This window comes from Triplophysa dalaica, chromosome 21 (assembly GCF_015846415.1).
Source record: "Triplophysa dalaica isolate WHDGS20190420 chromosome 21, ASM1584641v1, whole genome shotgun sequence".
Lineage (NCBI taxonomy): Eukaryota > Metazoa > Chordata > Actinopteri > Cypriniformes > Nemacheilidae > Triplophysa > Triplophysa dalaica.
Genome location: NC_079562.1, coordinates 17,519,710 through 17,537,343, shown reverse-complemented (window position 1 = coordinate 17,537,343; position 17,634 = coordinate 17,519,710). Strand labels below are relative to the sequence as shown.

At 36.7% G+C, this 17,634-nt stretch overlaps 1 long non-coding RNA gene across 1 annotated transcript; it reads left to right on the top strand.

Annotated features, from left to right (window-relative positions):
- The first annotated feature begins 14,015 nt into the window (after positions 1–14,015).
- LOC130410081 (uncharacterized) lies at positions 14,016–16,644 on the top strand. The gene is made up of 5 exons (XR_008904971.1): positions 14,016–14,211; positions 14,628–14,710; positions 14,872–14,974; positions 15,692–15,811; positions 16,164–16,644. It is a non-coding gene; the product is annotated as an uncharacterized LOC130410081 (long non-coding RNA).
- Positions 16,645–17,634: the final 990 nt, after the last annotated feature.

Below are 17,634 nucleotides of genomic sequence, written 5' to 3'. Positions count from 1 at the left end.
GACATTGCTTCCAGATTTGTATTTATAGTAATTATTATAAAAGTTAGTAGTGAACAAAACACATCAACTGCAAGTAACAATAACGATCAACAAACGTTCTTCTCCTTCTTCTTTTTTACTTTTAATGGCGGGTCGCAACCAACATGTTTAAGTGTATATGGCCATCTACGGTACCGTGGTGTGTAACATCAGGGTTTTCAGTACTGCGGTTGATTAAATAAATCTGCAGTAAAAATAAACAATATGGAATTAACAAAAAACTTCTCTGCTCGAAAAAAATCGCTGCAGAATAGGATTTAGTGGTTTGATGGGTAATCGAACTACATTTTAATCTACAGTGTACAGATTATTTACTTAAAAAAGCCTTTTTCAGTGTTTAAGTAGTGTAAATACCCTTATTAAAGTCAGAGTAAAGTGACATCAAAATATGTGTTCTGAGTTTGTCCCACAACAGAAAAAATGTGTTAACAAACCACCCGGCCAACTTTGAATGGAGAAAAAAACATCCAAGTAAATATAATAAAATATCAAAATCTCGGGAAAATAAGCAGAATTCTCTGCTCACAAACACTGGGGGCGTGTCCGCTCTTGGCGTGGAAGCAACGCCCACTCGCGTGCTCAACCTTGAACCTGAGTCTCCAACCCAATTATGTTACTCGTTTTATGGGAGGATTTAAATTCAAACACGCGTGATATACATCTATAGTCAATCCATGAGAAGTTTTAAAGGTGTGCGTAGTTGGCGTGCTGTCCGGGGAGAGGGAAAGATTTTACAAGAATCTTTAGATTTAAAATTAATGATCTTTAAATGCTGTGTGTATGTAAATGTTGTCTAAGTAGGCAGATGAGTGTGTTTTGAGCCGTAATATAATATAATATAGTAATTACTCTAGTGAACTGTAGTAAAATTATTCCTAATATCTACTTTAGTTTTTGTTTCTTATTATAATAAGTAGTCTGCTACAGCTTTCAATTTACTATACTCTTGAGTTTACTATAGAATAAATGCTATGGTATACAGTACATTATTTTTCATGTTGGAAGAAACAGTTTCTCATGGTTTTATTTATTTATACTTTAACTACCATGTCTTATAAATATCCTCACCAGGGATCGTTTAATGGATTCAGAGCTGTATCTTTCTTTCCTACAGTTTAATGTCATGAAATGAAGCATCACATGCTTGTGAAGATCCACTGAGTGTGTCATTGTTTTGACATACAACACGGTCACACATTTAAGTAAAATGTAATAGAGATGTGTCACCATTTGGCCACCAGGGGTCGCCTGGGGGTCATGTTCACCTTTGATTTGTTTATTGTTTGCACCTGTGCCTTGTTTGTTTATACACCCTGTTTTGCCCTTAGTCCCTTGCTCTAAGTTTGTATGTTACTGCCCGTTCTTGATTACGGTGAGCTCAGTTTTCCTGTTGTTATTCTCGAGATTACCGTTTGTGGATTTACCCTTTTGTGGATTATTTTTTATATAGATTTTTGCTTGATGGATTATCTTTTTGTATGACCATTAAATCCTTTTTGCAAGCATCGTTGAGTCTCCCTCACCTATTGGGTTCAAACACTTTCCAGTGGCTCAGTCAGGAAAGTTACTGCTTTCCACGTCGACGACCTGAGTTCGTAACCGGTTCCTGACAGAGATGTGCAAAGGGCAGACGTTGTTTGACTTCCAGTGATAAACATTTGTAAAGAATCATCAGTTATATGACCATATGATGAGAAATGTGATGTCAGAATTCCTCCGATAGAGTTTGGAAATATGTCTTGTGCATACATTAGTGTTATGAGCAATATTATGTATACATGCCAATAATTTAATTCTCATTTTGTAGGTCAAATTTCATATTTTATTAACATGCAACAGTCTGTGTACTTAGCTGTTTTCTGTATGTATGCATTATGAGTCAAGTGCCACCTGTTGGACTCATGTTGGCTTTACTTTTTAATATATCAAGTTTTAGATGAGTAATGACCTCACCGAGAGTTTAACTTTGATTTCTCACGAAAAACTGAAAATATGTCTCCTGTCAAGATCTGCAGATTCTGTAGCCATATTTAAGAATATTTAAGAAAAATATATCTTCTCTGTATACTGTGTTAGGTTATATGAGACCAGTCTTCTTTTTTTGATTGCACTTATGCTTTCCTTTTGTCCCAATTGCTTAATTACTAAAATGGCTAAATGTAAATGTAAATAAGATTAAGCCATCAAAATATGAGGTGTAGTAAAAACGTAAACAAATCAATAAACTTATTTAATTGACCAAATTATTTGGCAAAAACTGCAAGACAACAGTTCTACCAGTTGTTATTTTTTGCAGTTATTCTCCTGGCTCTTGACTTAAAGGAACAACATGGCGTTTTTAGGAGAATCTATTGACTGAAATGCCATACAATATACAAAACTATTTCTTCGAGGTGTATAAAGACCTTACATAACGAACCATTATGTTTGTAATACCTTAGAATAAGCTATTTATATCTACATACATAAAGGCCCTACATACAGTGGTGTGAGAAAGTATTTGCGGCTTCCTGATTTTTTATATATTTGTCATGCTTAAATGATCCAGATCATCAATTTTTTTTTATATTAATATTATATATTCATTTTTTTTTTTATATTACACAAAGAAAACCAGATTAAATACAAAATGCAGTTTTTTATTGATGGTTTTATTTATTAAGGGAAAAAACAATCCAAATATTTCTGACCTTATGTGAAAAGGTAATTGCCCCCTAAACCTAATAAGTAGTTGTGCCACCCTTGGCTGTAACAACTGCAATTAAGCGATTGCGAAAGTCTTTCACATCGCTGTGGAGGAATCTTGGCCCACTCTTCTTTGCAGAATTGTATTAATTCCGCCACATCGGAGGGTCTTCGAGCATGAACAGCCTTTTAAAGGTCATGCCAAAGCATTTCAATCGGATTTAAGTATGGACTTTGGCATCATCAAGATGTTTTTTTAGCAAATGTGAGACCAGCCTTTGTTTTCTTACTGGTCAGCAGTGATTTTCGCCTCGGAACTCTCCCATGGATGCCATTTTTGCACAGTCCCTTTCTTATTGTAGGATCATGAACTGCTGAAGCAAGAGAGGCCTGCAGTTCTTTAGATGTTGTTCTGGGATCTTTTATGACCCCATTGAGTAAAACGCGTGCTCTCTCTCTATAGTTTTAGCACCAACATGCTCTCGCTCTCTCTCCAGTATCTGGACGAGTACAATATTAAAGCGCTTCAAGATAAACAATGACGTTCAAAACTGCTCCTTCACACAGCTAATATTACAACAACTGTTCCAAGAGGTTGTTTCTACGCTGTGTCCCAGCTTTGTGTTCCTGTGTCCCAGCGTTGTGTTCCAGTGCCTCTGTTCCAGAGAGTGATCTTTATTGAAGACTTTGCGTCTTGTTTCCTGTCCGTGAGTTAAATTCTAGTCTAGTGTCAGTTAGTCCCCATTCCTGTTTACTTGTCTATTTTTGGCTTGCAAGCAATGTCTGTCTGCCAGTGCACCAGTGCAGGTTTGAGATGTCTAAACATAGTGCCTATGGTCTCACTGAATGTGGTGGACACCGTCTTTCGATCCACAGAAAAGATGTATGCAATGTGATGAATTTGCAAATTCAGTATGAGGAGCATCAGTTTTAAAAGGAGCATCTGAAGAGTTTTCGGGCAGTATGTTGCAGGCAAGGAAAAAAGCTGTGTCAGCACACCCATCAGAAGCACAAAACACGGAGGTCCACTCCTTTCTTCGGACATACTGAATAAGTGACTCTTGGAGATTTAGGTATCCGTCATCTTAACAGTTTTCCTTTTATTCACCAGTACATCAAACATAATCCAGGATTGACTACTTTTTGTTGGAAAAGAAACTACTCTCCCTAATGACGCAAGTGGAATATGTATGCATTTCTATTTCGGATCATAGTCCAGTATCGTTACTGGGCTTCCCAGGCACTGTAATTGCTCAACGTATGTGGGGCTTGAATCCAAGACTCTTGGCAGATGACGATTTCGTTAAATTTATGGATGCTCAAATTGACTTCTTTCCTGCAATTAATGAATCCCCAGAAATATAACATAATAAGGCTTGTTGGTGGAATGCTGATAATTTTACTGGGAGTTTAGATATATTAAAGTCACATCTGAGAAGGAAGCGAATACCGCCAAATTTACAAATAAGAAATATGTGAGCCTGGATCACAAAACCAGTCTTAATTAGCATGGGAACATCCATCCATCCATTTTCTACCGCTTATCCGAACTACCTCGGGTCACGGGGAGCCTGCGCCTATCTCAGGAGTCATCGGGCATCAAGGCAGGATACACCCTGGATGGAGTGCCAACCCATCGCAGGGCACACACACTCACTCATTCACTCATTCACTCACACCCTACGGACAATTTTTTCCAGAGATGCCAATCAACCTACCATGCATGTCTTTGGACCAGGGGAGGAAACCGGAGTACCCGGAGGAAACCCCCGAGGCACGGGGAGAACATGCAAACTCCACACACACAGGCGGGAGTCGAACCCCCAACCCTGGAGGTGTGAGGCGAACGTGCTAACCACTAAGCCACCGTGCCCCCCAGCATGGGAACATTTTTAGTAAAAGACAAAAATCCATTGTCAAAATTATCCATTTTTCTTTTATGTCAAAAATCATTAGAATATTATGTAAAGATCATGTTCCATGAAGATATTTTGTGACTTTCCTACCTTAAATACATAAAAACTTTATTTTTGTGAGTGGATGGCCTGCCACAGTGTCCTGATTAACAACTTCAAAGGCAATTTTCTCAATATTTAGATTTTTTGTTCTCTTAGATTGCTACATTTTAAACGGTTGCATCTAAACCAGATATTGGCCTAATCTAACAATTCAAAGATCAATGTAAAGTTTATTTATTCAGCTCTCAGATTATGTAAAAATCTAAATTTCGAAAAATTGACCCATAAAACTGGTTTTGTTGTCCAGGGTCACATATGTTATTGACGAGACATTTTAAATAAAGCTTTAAAAGCGGTGTTCCTGGAATATACTGTAAACCGCTCAGTATACGCGCTGAATCTAAATGGCGGCTGGCTTGGCCGTGTAGCTTCAAACCGTGGCTGGCTTGACCGCAGTAACAAAACCCACCCATACCACCGGCAGGGGTTTGTGCAACCTTAACAAACACAATCATTTACCATGACGATGACCAATTTAAATGACTTGCTTAAATACACTTACTCCGGACCGCTCCTACTGAAAACCAACATAGCCTACTTTGCATTGAGCCAAGGCAAATTTTTAAATCTAAAAATCTAAATTTGCCCCCTTAAATTTTTAAAAAACATTTTAAATCCGGCATTAACTTTACATATGGTATTTTTTATACAAGGTAATAAATTCCTTTTTTTAATCTACTTGCAATGTGCACTTTAAAAATATTACTGTGTCATCCGCAAACTGACTAATTCGATACTCATAATCAGAAATGTTTATTCCCTTTAATTGGGGATGGTTGACAATTAAATGAGCAAGTATTTGAGTGCACAAAAGAAACAGTTTTGGAGAGATTGGACAACCTTGTCTAATTCCGCGCAAAATCTCAAATCTAGGAGTCATACCTGGATTAAGAGATATATGTTGTTATAACACATTTTGTAATTATAAATGTAATTATAAATGTATAAACCAATGTAAAGAATGCTTTAAAAAAAATAAAAAAATCAAATAAGGCTTTCTGATTGTATAAATGATTGATATGCGATCATATCCGATTAATCTGATATGATTTTGAATGTATCTTCCCTTAATGAATGCTGTTTGATTCTCCTCTACAAGTTTCCCAAGTATAAGTTAAAAACGGTTAGCATACACAGAGGCAAGTAATTTATAATCTTGACATAAATGAGTTATTAGTCTCCAATTATCTAGTCACATCATCTGTTTTTTTGGGTTTGGGTAGCAAGATTATTAATCCTGTTTTCATAGTAGTTCCCTTCTGAATGCATTCTAAAAAAGCATTATATAACAAATTCAGAATATCTTTCCAAAAACGTTTTAAAAATTCTGTAGTCAAACTATCTTTCATGTATTTTCCCTCTTATATTCATAAATGAAGAATCACAGTCAGCTTTCTTATAATTTGATTTATAAAGGTTACTATATAAAAGCAAAATTTCATCCTGAATAATTTTTTGATTATCCGTTATTATATCATTAGTCTTAAACATAGACATTTTCTTCTTTGTTTTTCTTTGTTTTTCAAATGTGAAAAAATATGATGAACTTTTTTCTCCTTTTTTTCTTGATCGAATATAAGCTAAGTTTTCTTTTTCTGAATACATTTAATCAAATTGAGATTGTATTAACTGTAATTTTTCAAAAATGCCTTCTGTCATTATAAAGAGACTCGAAATGCTTGGTGTTCCCACACTGCCATAGCGTTGCGAGATAATTTATGAGATGGTGAATTCGAATGGAATACAACGATCCCGTGGATGGGAACACTTCCACCTTATGTCACCTATAGGTATTTGTAGATATTTGCTAAATATATCCCTGAGACCCTTGCTAGAAATAATTTGTTACATAAAATAAATGAGTGTTATGATATAAAATTCTAGTTATGTTTAGCAGACAGCTGTTATATTTCCCCGGTTACTTTCATATTATCTTTACTGTTTTCATTTCGCATTTCAATATATAAATATATGTGAGCATGTATATACAGTATATATTTTTTATTATACGGGCTTTGGCAATTTTTTATTTAGGTTCAGTGCCTCATATGCTCACAACAATTGGTGTTTGGAAATAAGACCCCATCGATGATGCGGCACCTTCGTGCTAAGCATGGGGATGCAGTTACTCTGCAGCTGAACACCTCAGATGAAACCCACCCTCCTGCACCTACTAGTATTGTATTCAGTCAAAACAAACTGATCTTAATATTTGCACACATGTACATATTGTAGTATTTGTATTAAATTACAATGAAATTAAACCTATTTCTTTTCTTTCCTCAGTGTCCAGGAAGCAACATTTGGATGAGGCCATGCTGAACCTTATCATTATGGATGCATAGCCACTGTCTGTGGTGGAAAATGGAGGCTTTAAGGCCTTCATCCACCTCCTGGATCCCATGTTCACAATACCAGGAAGGAAGGCCCTGAAACAAATGCTGGAAGAAAAATTCAGAGTAACCAAAGACCAGACTGTGGCACAAGATTCAAATGCATCTACAGTCAGCTTAACAGCAGATATGAAGTCCTCAATAAATATGGACGCCTACTTGGCAGGTTACAGAAGAGATCCAGCTGTCAACTATTCTGCTAGGTTTAAAAAATGTATATACTGAATATATACCCATACTGAAGCACACATAGCAAATGCCAAATACACTTACGGCAGAGTGGGGAATCCGAGACAAAGTGAGGAGTCTGGTCACAGAAGCAGCACCAAATTTGGTAGCATGTGCCAAACTCCTCGATGTGCGCCACATAAACAGTTTTTCTCATATTTTGAATCTGGTGGTAAAAAAAGTCACTATCACGAACATCAGATCTTCATGACATTCGCACCAGGGCACGCAGAATTGTTGCCCATTTCAAATCAAGAACCACAGCAAAAGAGAAGCTGTCAGAAATACGCATGAACAGAACGTTCACGATGCTTCAGAGACTGTACTAGCTGAGGGAGCCCCTGGTTGCAGCCCTCACCCTCCTTCCATTATCTGCTGAGGATTATGACACAATTAATCAGTGTCTTTCAGTTTTCTCTCCGGTCAACCAAGCCACCCAGGAGATGTCTACAGAAAAGAGAGTCTCTGGATCAAAAGTCATCCCTATTGTGAAGATGCTGAAGCACCTTGCATCCAGACAGTGAGCTTTAATTACACATCCAATTGCCAGTAACATCGTCAATATCCACACCAACCTTCAAGAGTATATTTTCAAATTGAAGTTTTGAAAATTTTAAGTTTTGAAACAATTGAAGTTTTGTTCTTGAATAAAAACTTGTAAAAATAAGTGATTACTTCATTTGTACACTGTGACACAAGGACACCCTTCTGAATCATTCCCACAAAAGTACTTCTACAGTGTTCAATTTTAATTATTTCATATTAGGCTATAGGTTAAATTACAATCATGTGCCTTTAATGCATATCAGAAAATCTAAATCAAGGTATGAGCTCATAATCATTACCCAATAAGAGGTAATTTCAACATTTCAAAATGTTGGAACACTTTCGTGTGTGGACAATTATTTGCAGACTGAAGATACAGCTGGTATTGCTGAGTATTGCTTTTGTGTTAAAACTGGAATCAATAAGATGTGAATCATCAGAAAGTGGCTGCTATTATTGTCACTGCTAGGGTCCGTCTTTGAGGCTATGAAGTGTTGAATAATTTTGGTACAATCAATAAAAGCCTTTAAGGCTTCAAAAGGCTCCATCTGCCCATCTTTAGTATTTCCCCAATTAGTTATCTTTGTTTCTGTTTACTCATCACTTATAAAACTTTGCCTATATCAATTGCTATTTGTTTGACCTTAAATTTAAACCATTCCCATTTATTTAAATAAGTCATATATATCTTTCAATCTCCTCAATGAGAGCTGACACCAGTTGAGAAAATCTATCTTTCTTTAACAACTAATTATTAAACTTCCAAATATTTGAAGAGATTTGAGGTTTTTTAATGACAGATAACGACGGAGTGAACATACTGTGATCTGTAAATGGGCCAGCTGAAATATCAGGCTCGCTTTAAATGCAGAACTAAAACAACCAGTAGGTGGCGTAAGTTTTCCACTGAGTTAGTGAATCATTTAACCAACTCGTTGAAATCGCCAATATGAATCATTGACTCGTCCGAGACATTCAAAACACACATTCATTTTGGAGGTAAACACCGTAAAAAGACAGATGTAAGTGTTCAAATGAATATAAATGGGCATATGCAACATTAACATAGAAAGGCATGGCGGGTATTTTGAAGCTTTAGCATCTTGATGCTACCGTAGCACCGTTACACTGTGCAACCCTATAGCTATGAACTATATTAAAGTCACCCCCTATTATTACCTTTTCTGCTTTATACCTTTTTTCCACTCATTAACCAAATACCAAGTTTCTGCGATATTTTTCTATTAGCCACTTTGTTATTATAACCATAAATACAAAGTTAAATATGACATTTGTCAGTACTACTATCAATAACCAGTAGCCTTCTGTGTCCCCTTTATGAACAATAACAGAGCCTTCAAATCTGTAAAATAATACCATCACACCGACTGAATATGAAGATCCCTGTGCAAACAAGGCTAAATGACACCACTGAATTTTCCTAAATCTTTCATCATTCAAAGCAGAATGAGTCTCTTGTAAAAAATAACATTTTTTTCTTCTTCTAAAAAGGAAACAAATTAGTTGTTCATTTTAAGAGACCTGTCTTATTTTATCTTGTATGTTTAGTATTGCTCTTTAATAAAAAAAGTATTTATTATCTGAATACTCGATTAAAGCTCCAGTATGTAATAATTTTGTAATAAAATTTCAGAAAATAACTTGCACAGTGTGATATATTTCCTCCAGTTGTGTACTTACAATATTTCAAAAGTCTCTAAAGATTTTTTATTTCAGAGAAATTCCGATTTTAAATAACTGGCCGTCCCGGAAAAGAAATGTCGCCTCTCAGTGACGCAATGTCCGCTCTAAACTTTGTTCCGGTGTAGACCAGAATATCACATGGTCAAATGCGGAAGTGGTTGTTATGGATCACGATTACTCTTTGGCGAGTATTGAAGTGCCAGTAAAACGGAAGCGTCCATATTTGGATACACGCAGACTGTGTGACAAACGGAGGAATAAAACCAGGATAAATATCGGCCAGGCGTTTTCGAGATGGAGAGAGCTGCGCGATAATATTGGACTTGACAGAGACTCTGCTCTCGCGAGTGTATTGATAGACAGGTAATACAAAAACAAATAAATTACCTCATCCGTGATCATGATTCGTTTATCCAATTTAGATACATCGCTATGGCGAAAAAGCATTTAAAACGACATCTCCCATCGTCACCTGCTTCATAGCGTCATCAAGCTTCGCCTTTGTTATTGTTGGAAATGCGCCCTCTTGTGGTCAAATACCAAGGTTACATACTGCAGCTTTAATCAATGGAAAATCAGTAGAATGCTCAATTACTTAAATAATCGATAACTGCAGCCCTAGATGATATGCTCAGACTTCTGGGTTCTGGTCAGAATCCTGCCAACAGTGTTCTGTATGAGTCCATTACAGTAATCTACCCTGCTGGTGATGAAAGCATGAACTAATTTCTTTAAATCTCGGCTTGAGACAAAACATCTGATTCTGGCTATTCTAAAAAGTACGTAGTACTTCTGATTTCCTTATTGCTTTGACATGACTGCTAAAACTAAGGTCAGACTCCAAATTGACACCAAGATTTTTTACTATACTTTGTGTCTTTAGACCTCTTAAAGCAAGTTATATGTTTACCTTGTTCGTTTCATCCTTGTCACCAAATACATAATGACTTCAGTTTTATCTTTATATGACACATTTAGCTGTTAATTTCATTAATGCAATAGCAAAGAGAGTCAATAGGCCTGTAATCATTGGGTGAGAGGGATAAACAGATCTGGGTGTCATCTGCATAGCAGTGTCAGACTGACCTGAGTGCCATATGCGGATTTGCTGATATGATTGATTTTCTCAAGGTAAAATGTTGCAAACTCATTGCATTTGCCATCAAACAGCAATAGGGAACTTAGAACTTGTAAAGCTGCTTTAGAACAGTGCACGTTGTGAAAAGCGCTATATAAATCAAATTTAATGGAACTTGAATTCGGTGATTTGTTAGTCGCTCTACAGCAGTAAAAAGAGTGCAGGTGTTGTTTATGTTGCAGGTAATAATGTTTGAAAAAAATGTCTGTCTAGATTTGTCAAATTCGACATTGAAGGTATGCAGGCTGTCTTTATATATGTTATAGTGAACTTCAAGATGTTTTTCGCCACATGTGCTCAGCTTTTCTGCATGTTCTTTTCGTGCTTTGTACTGCTGGTGTGTTTCTCCAGGTGCTTTATGTTTGCAGATAATCGTCTTGACCTTTTTGGAACAATGGCATCAATAGTTTTTGAACGGATGTTTAAAAGAGCTAAATGTTTTTCCCCCTTTCATTCTCAGAGTGAAGTATAATAGGCAGTAGATTAGATAGGTTTGCCAGACGACTGGAAAGGGCCTTAGTTTTTTTCTTTTACATATCAGGACAGATACAGGAAAGCTAAAGGAACATTGAGTTACCAGTTGTTCTGTAAACATTTTTGATTGTTGTTGCTATCAAAGCAGGGACCCAATGCATATCAGTTACCAGTCTTGTGTTGTTCTCCTCCAGCTGATGGGGGTTGGTGTGGTTCCTGGTGGTGCGGCAGAGGACAGAGAGCTATTTCAGAATGAGGGGGTGGACGAGCGGGACCCGAGGCTTTGGTGGTTGTGGGGCCTGCCGTTTTTTAGTTGAAACTTGTGGACTCACTACAATAGAGTGGGACAGCTCTGTTCCAGCAAACACTATCCAGCAAACAAGCTTGTGCTAGCACTTTATGGGCCCCCAGCAGGGCCCCTGAGAATTTGTTCACTGGCAAAACCTTGGCCCCTTAGCGCTGGTCCTGCACGGGCAGCCCTCACTTAGTCCCCACTCTTGATTTTTTTAAATCTTGCACCCACTGTTAATGTTGAAATAATGTTTTATAGGACTAGCATCGCAATAAGCTCTTATTACATTAAAGCTTAGCAAACACTGATCACAGTAATGATGGAGTGTTTCAATTTCAACATGATGAACAAATCAACAATGGGGGATGACGTGAGGGCTGCCCGTGTAGGGCCAGCGCTAAGGGGCCAACGTTTTGCCAACGAGCAAATTTTCTAGGCCCTGTGCTGAGAGCCTGATGGGGGCCTGTAGAGTGCCTGTGCAAGCTTGCTTGGAGGGTAGTTCCTCCATTTTCTTAGAGAAGCTCAGAAGAGGTGATGTTGGAGAGAGGGAGAAAGAGAGGAACTATGAGTCTGGTGTTTCTGAAGGCTGAAGTATGTTATCTTGACTGTCCCAGTTGTTATTCACAGAAACGTCCTTGGGTGTTGAGTCTTCAGTCACAGTCCAACTGATGTAAGGTCACTGGGTAGGGTACAGCTTGAGTGGTGACCGTGAGCAGTGGTTGTTGTGGCTGAAGGGTGTTAGCTAAGTGTCCATCCGACTGCTGATGTGAACTCCTGTGGTCACTGAGGCCAGGTGTATGTGTGTCATTCAGGAGTGGACTGGCACACTCTACTAATGGTTGATGGATGGAGAAGAGAATATCGTCCTTTAGCACTCTTGCACCAAGTTTGTTTGGGTGGAGGCACATCTGTTGTAAAATGTTGTCTTTGACTCAGAAGAGATCGAAGTTCAGTCCTCTCATATGCAGGTTTTCTGCAGCCATGTATTCAGACTGTGTAGCAAAGAAAACATATTTGTTCCTCGAGCTTGGAGAGGTCCACTGACGAATGACTGAACTTTCAGCTTTCCAAATGTTTCAAAGAGTTCATTAAAATCCCTTTTAAGGAGTTCTGACTGCTCCTTTCGAAAATCATTTATCCCCACATGTATGACAATCAGATTTACAGACTCATGTCGTGTCAGGATGTTGGAGAGTTCAATTGTTTACATAAGCCATCAATGCTTGAGGAAAACAGTATGTAAGTGTTGCCCTGCTACTAATGTTTCTGATAATAGAGTCCCACTATGTGTTTGGCTCTGCTGCTTTCTGAGCGGAGCGCCATAGCCTGTTTAACACAGAGCGTCTGCAGTGTCCACTTTTGTGTCCACATTTAACTTTTTAGAAAGATTGTGTTCTTATCCGATAAATTATACAGTTAAAATAAACATATTCATAACTTAAGTAAATTAAATGGATAGTTCACCCAAAAGCAAACATTCTGTCATCATTTACTTAGCCTCTTGTTATTTCAATATTGTATGTCCATCTTTCTTATGCAGAACACAAAGGAGATATTTTGAAGAATGCTAGTGTCAGGGTTAGGGGACCAACGGTTTTTCGTTACCAACATTCTTCCAAATATTTTCTTATGTGTACTGAAGAAGATAGACATACAGGTTTAAACTGTCAAGAGTAAATCATGACAGTATTTTTAATACTGTCCCTACGACCCCTCACATATTCATTTATGTTAGAAAAGCTACACTGTAATAAAAAATTATAAAAATATATTTATATATATATGTCAATTTGCTGCATTTTTCTCTAATTTCACATTTTTGGACCGTATTTCAAAAATAAACTTTAAAAATAAAATCTTGTTAAAAAAAGAAAAAATGTCTGGCGCCATAAATAAACTGTACTATAACGTTTCCCCCTGTAAAACTACTTTTTTCCCTTGTTTTTCTTAGCAATTTCCGCTATTTTGTGTCATTTAAATTTTTTGGTGTGTTCTTCAAAAATACAAAAACAATTTGTAAACAAAGGCAGAACTTTTCTTTTATGTGGAAAATCTGTAAATATAACAGAATTAAAATTACAGATTTCTTTAACAGTGAAGTTCAATTTGATGTGAAATGAAGTAACAGACTATTCTCATTGAGGGCACTGTGGTAGAAATTCACTCCACACACCTGACTTAAAATACTGTGTCCCACACACCCATACCAGTGTCCAAGACAAACATGATTATACCTTTCCAGGTATATTCCCATATAATTAATGTTAATGTAGTTCATTGAAGAATAAAACATGAACCAACCCACAACAAATTACAGATTGTTTTATACTTCACAACACATGGCAGTGAACATAGTTGTATTCTAGTATTTTACCTTTTAATAATCAGGACTAATTCATCAACACACAAGAATGTGGGAGGAGTTTATTTGGTAGGAGGGGCAGATCCCTGCCTAAGACATTTGAACTATAAAATGCATCTCATTCCATCGACAAAAGTAGAAATTCTATCAGAGCCTGTAAATCAGACCTAATCCTTAGAAAGTATCATTTGACTTCTGCTGTACATGATGGGCGTCCAACTGTTGGGTGTTGTGCTGATCTTCTTGTCTGTAGGGCTGAATATACAGACAGCAGAGAGCCTGCCGCTGTGCCCCACAACACCCTCAACATCAATTCTGCACTTCTGAAATAGGTACATCAAATTTAATACCTTTTCCAAGATAATTTTTGTATTCAATTTTGTAAACATCAGAACACATTTAGATGAAGGAAACGCTGTATTTCAGTTGATTTGTCATTTATCTATAAAACCATGAGCAATTTTTTATAAGTTTAGTTGTTACATTTTATATATGGCTTTTTATTAAAAAAAATCCAATCAAGCAGGTGTAAAAGTTCTATTTACAGTATGTGCTGGATATGTTTTTGATTCAGAAACAAACAACAATTTCCATAGTTGAATGTTGTTAGGGAACAATAATAATGAAATATTTTAAATTAACAATATATTAGTGAGTGTGTGAAAACTCCACAGAATTGTATTGTCATGTTCAGGATGTTTTAACAAAACACCATTTCTAAGATTCATTCCACATTATTTTCCATCAGTGATTTTAGCTGACGTAACTGGAAAGAGGCTTCCTGTTAGGAATCAAATCAACTTGTTTCGGTATAAAATCAAAATAATCAAGGTGAGCTAATCTACTTGCACTTCAAGCATCAACATTACTCAAATGAATCAGAATCAATTCAATTTAATGCAAGATAATGTTAGTCTTAGTCAACAGAATATTTATCAAGTTTGCAGAATATCACAATAAAATGCAAAATATAATGAAAATTCCTTTTTCAGGTGTTGAAGGGTTCTATCAACGCACATCAAACTCAATACGTCTACACAGCTCCACAAACAATGTGTGGCCTCACACTGGTTCAGGGGCGATACGTGCTTTCAGGTACACCTCTGCATCTCATAAATTCTTTTTTTATTTTATTAGTGGTACTTGTGCAAAGCATATGACTGTGAATAATTATTTGGTGTGTAACTCGCCCCACACTGTTTGTTGTAGAGCCGCGAATGCTGATTCGAAACCACTGGCCTATTAAGGAGAGGCATACTGTTTTAAATAATGTTCATCTGGCGGGTTGACAAACCAGTTTGTTAGTATCACAATGGTAACCGTTTAACCACGCCCTAGGAACTATTTACAGCACCATAGCAACCGTACAGCAATGTGAAGAAGCCATATCCCAAGTCCACAGCATCTTGAGCACTTTTGCAACTGCACAGTGCCGACTAGTTTAAAATCACAGTGTTCATTATAAATGATTTATCTATGTGGGTCATTCTTTTTAATTCATGTGCCCAAAAAACCTTAAATCAAAATCTGAAAATGCACTTCTTCCCTCCAGTTGCTATTCTTCTCTGACAGCAATGGCAAGACATCCTCTTTACCTGTCAGTCTGCTGCAAGTTCTATTTCAAAATGAAACGACTGCTTTTTTAGATCCACATTTGCATTGGAAAACACAATCCAAGCCCTCTAATTTTCTCATTTGATATCCAATTTACTCACTGTTTATGATATCAAAAGTTGTCAAATGCTGAATTTGTCAAACAGATAAGAACATTATGAAGAATTTCCAATTTCCACATTTTTTCTTTTTTTTAAGTACACCGGTTTAAAATGGGATCAAGTCGCTGATGTGTGGCATTGTCAAGCAATGGGAACATCTCTCCTTAACGAACAAGAAAACCTCACACGAACGTATCTGATGGGCTGTAACTGCACGGTAATGATATACAGCATACAAAACCTTGCAAAATTTGTCTTTGGTATTCACAATTTTATACCAAAATGGCATAGTTTCAAGAATCAGCCAACCTCTGCCATGCAAGCCACCATTAAAGAGAGTATATTTTACTTTATTAAACAGAAAGTTTACCCAAAGATAACATTTCTGTCATCATTTAGAGGCTTTCAGTCGCTAAACTGTAATTTCATCTCTTGGAGCAACATGAGGCTGAATAAAACATAAATGAATATATATGGTCTTGGCAAACTGTTCCTTAAACAACACAAAACTCATGTCAATGTCAAACTGTATGTCACCTCAAACTCATGTCAAACTGTCCTCTCCACAGATCTCTACCTGTTCTGGCAGTCCATGTTGTCCCCAATCTGTGAATGAATGTAAGTGGGATGCCAAATCTCCTGACTCTCTGGAGTACGTCTGTCTGAGGGACAGTGACGAACTACTGTAGCTGGTACTGGCCAGCTTCAAGAGTTGAAGAAGATGAAGCGTGCCTGGAATAAAAGACCAGCACTTTCTCTTTCTTAAAGATATTTGGTTGATGCTGAGAATCGTTGTTCTTTCTAATAGTAATTCAGCTTCTGAGTCCATTTTTAATCAATTTAACACTGCTGTTTTGACTCTGAGAGAGTAAAGACTTCAGCTTTCCTGTAGTTGAGTGGTAAGAGCATTGCGTTAAGGTTGTGGGTCTGATCCCAGGGTATTGCACATACCTATGTATAAATATATAGGATATTGCGATGTAAGTCGCTTTGGATAAAAGCGTCTGCCAAATTAATAAATGTAAATGTAATGTAGAGATCCCATTCTTCCCCCACTGACTGTTTCCATCTGCAAATTAAACACCTTTATATGCAAAACAAAACGTGTTTCTATTTTGTAATATGAAAAGTAAGCATGCTTTGTAAAAACAGGATAATTTCAGTACTTTTGAATTCAAGAAAAATGCATATTGAGCAACATGTCTAAAAGCATTATATAAAAAATGACAACGTTAAAATCCATCACAATGTTCAATAAGCTGCCTATGTGAATCTCTTATATTATCATCTACAATTATGAATTCTATTGAAGATTTTACTGCTTTTAACATGCATTTCATGTACACATTCTTCATCATACTGTTCACTTTGGGAATAATTTCAGCCTTTAAGTCAGGTATCTGTTGATGGCTGTGGAACATTTCTCTGCTTTTTCGCAAATTGTAACTCACACTCACTATTAGTTTAGAAAGTGACGTGTTTGGCTAAAAGATACACAACATTTTATTAATGCCAAAATGGAATCATCTTATTTTTATTTAGAATTTATTTATAAGTATATTTATTTAGAAACAAATGTATAGGATAAAGCAAAGTAAATCGCTTTGGATTAAAGCACCAAATGAATTAATGTAAATCTAGGGGCTGTACTACCATATCTGATCATGATTACAATGAAGGCAACAAGTTAACATTGACTAGAAATGGGGAGTCGAAACCAAAAGAGTCGATTCCTCGACTCTTAATGAATCGTATCAAAGTCGTACATCCACTATTTGATTGTACACGTTTACATCCGATCCACAACACTGCGTTAATCAGAACATGAGTGACACCTACTGGTTGTTTTACAAAAGGCATTCTTCACCTTCAATCCTTTTACATTAAATTCTCAAATTCTTATTAAAAACTATAAAAATATTTCCCTATTCAAGCTTTTATTTCTCTAAACGACTGGTAAGACTCTGTAAGTTGCTTAAAATGAAAGCGTCGCTTTTTTGTAACAACTATAGACTCGTCAAACAAACAGTGCAAGAGATC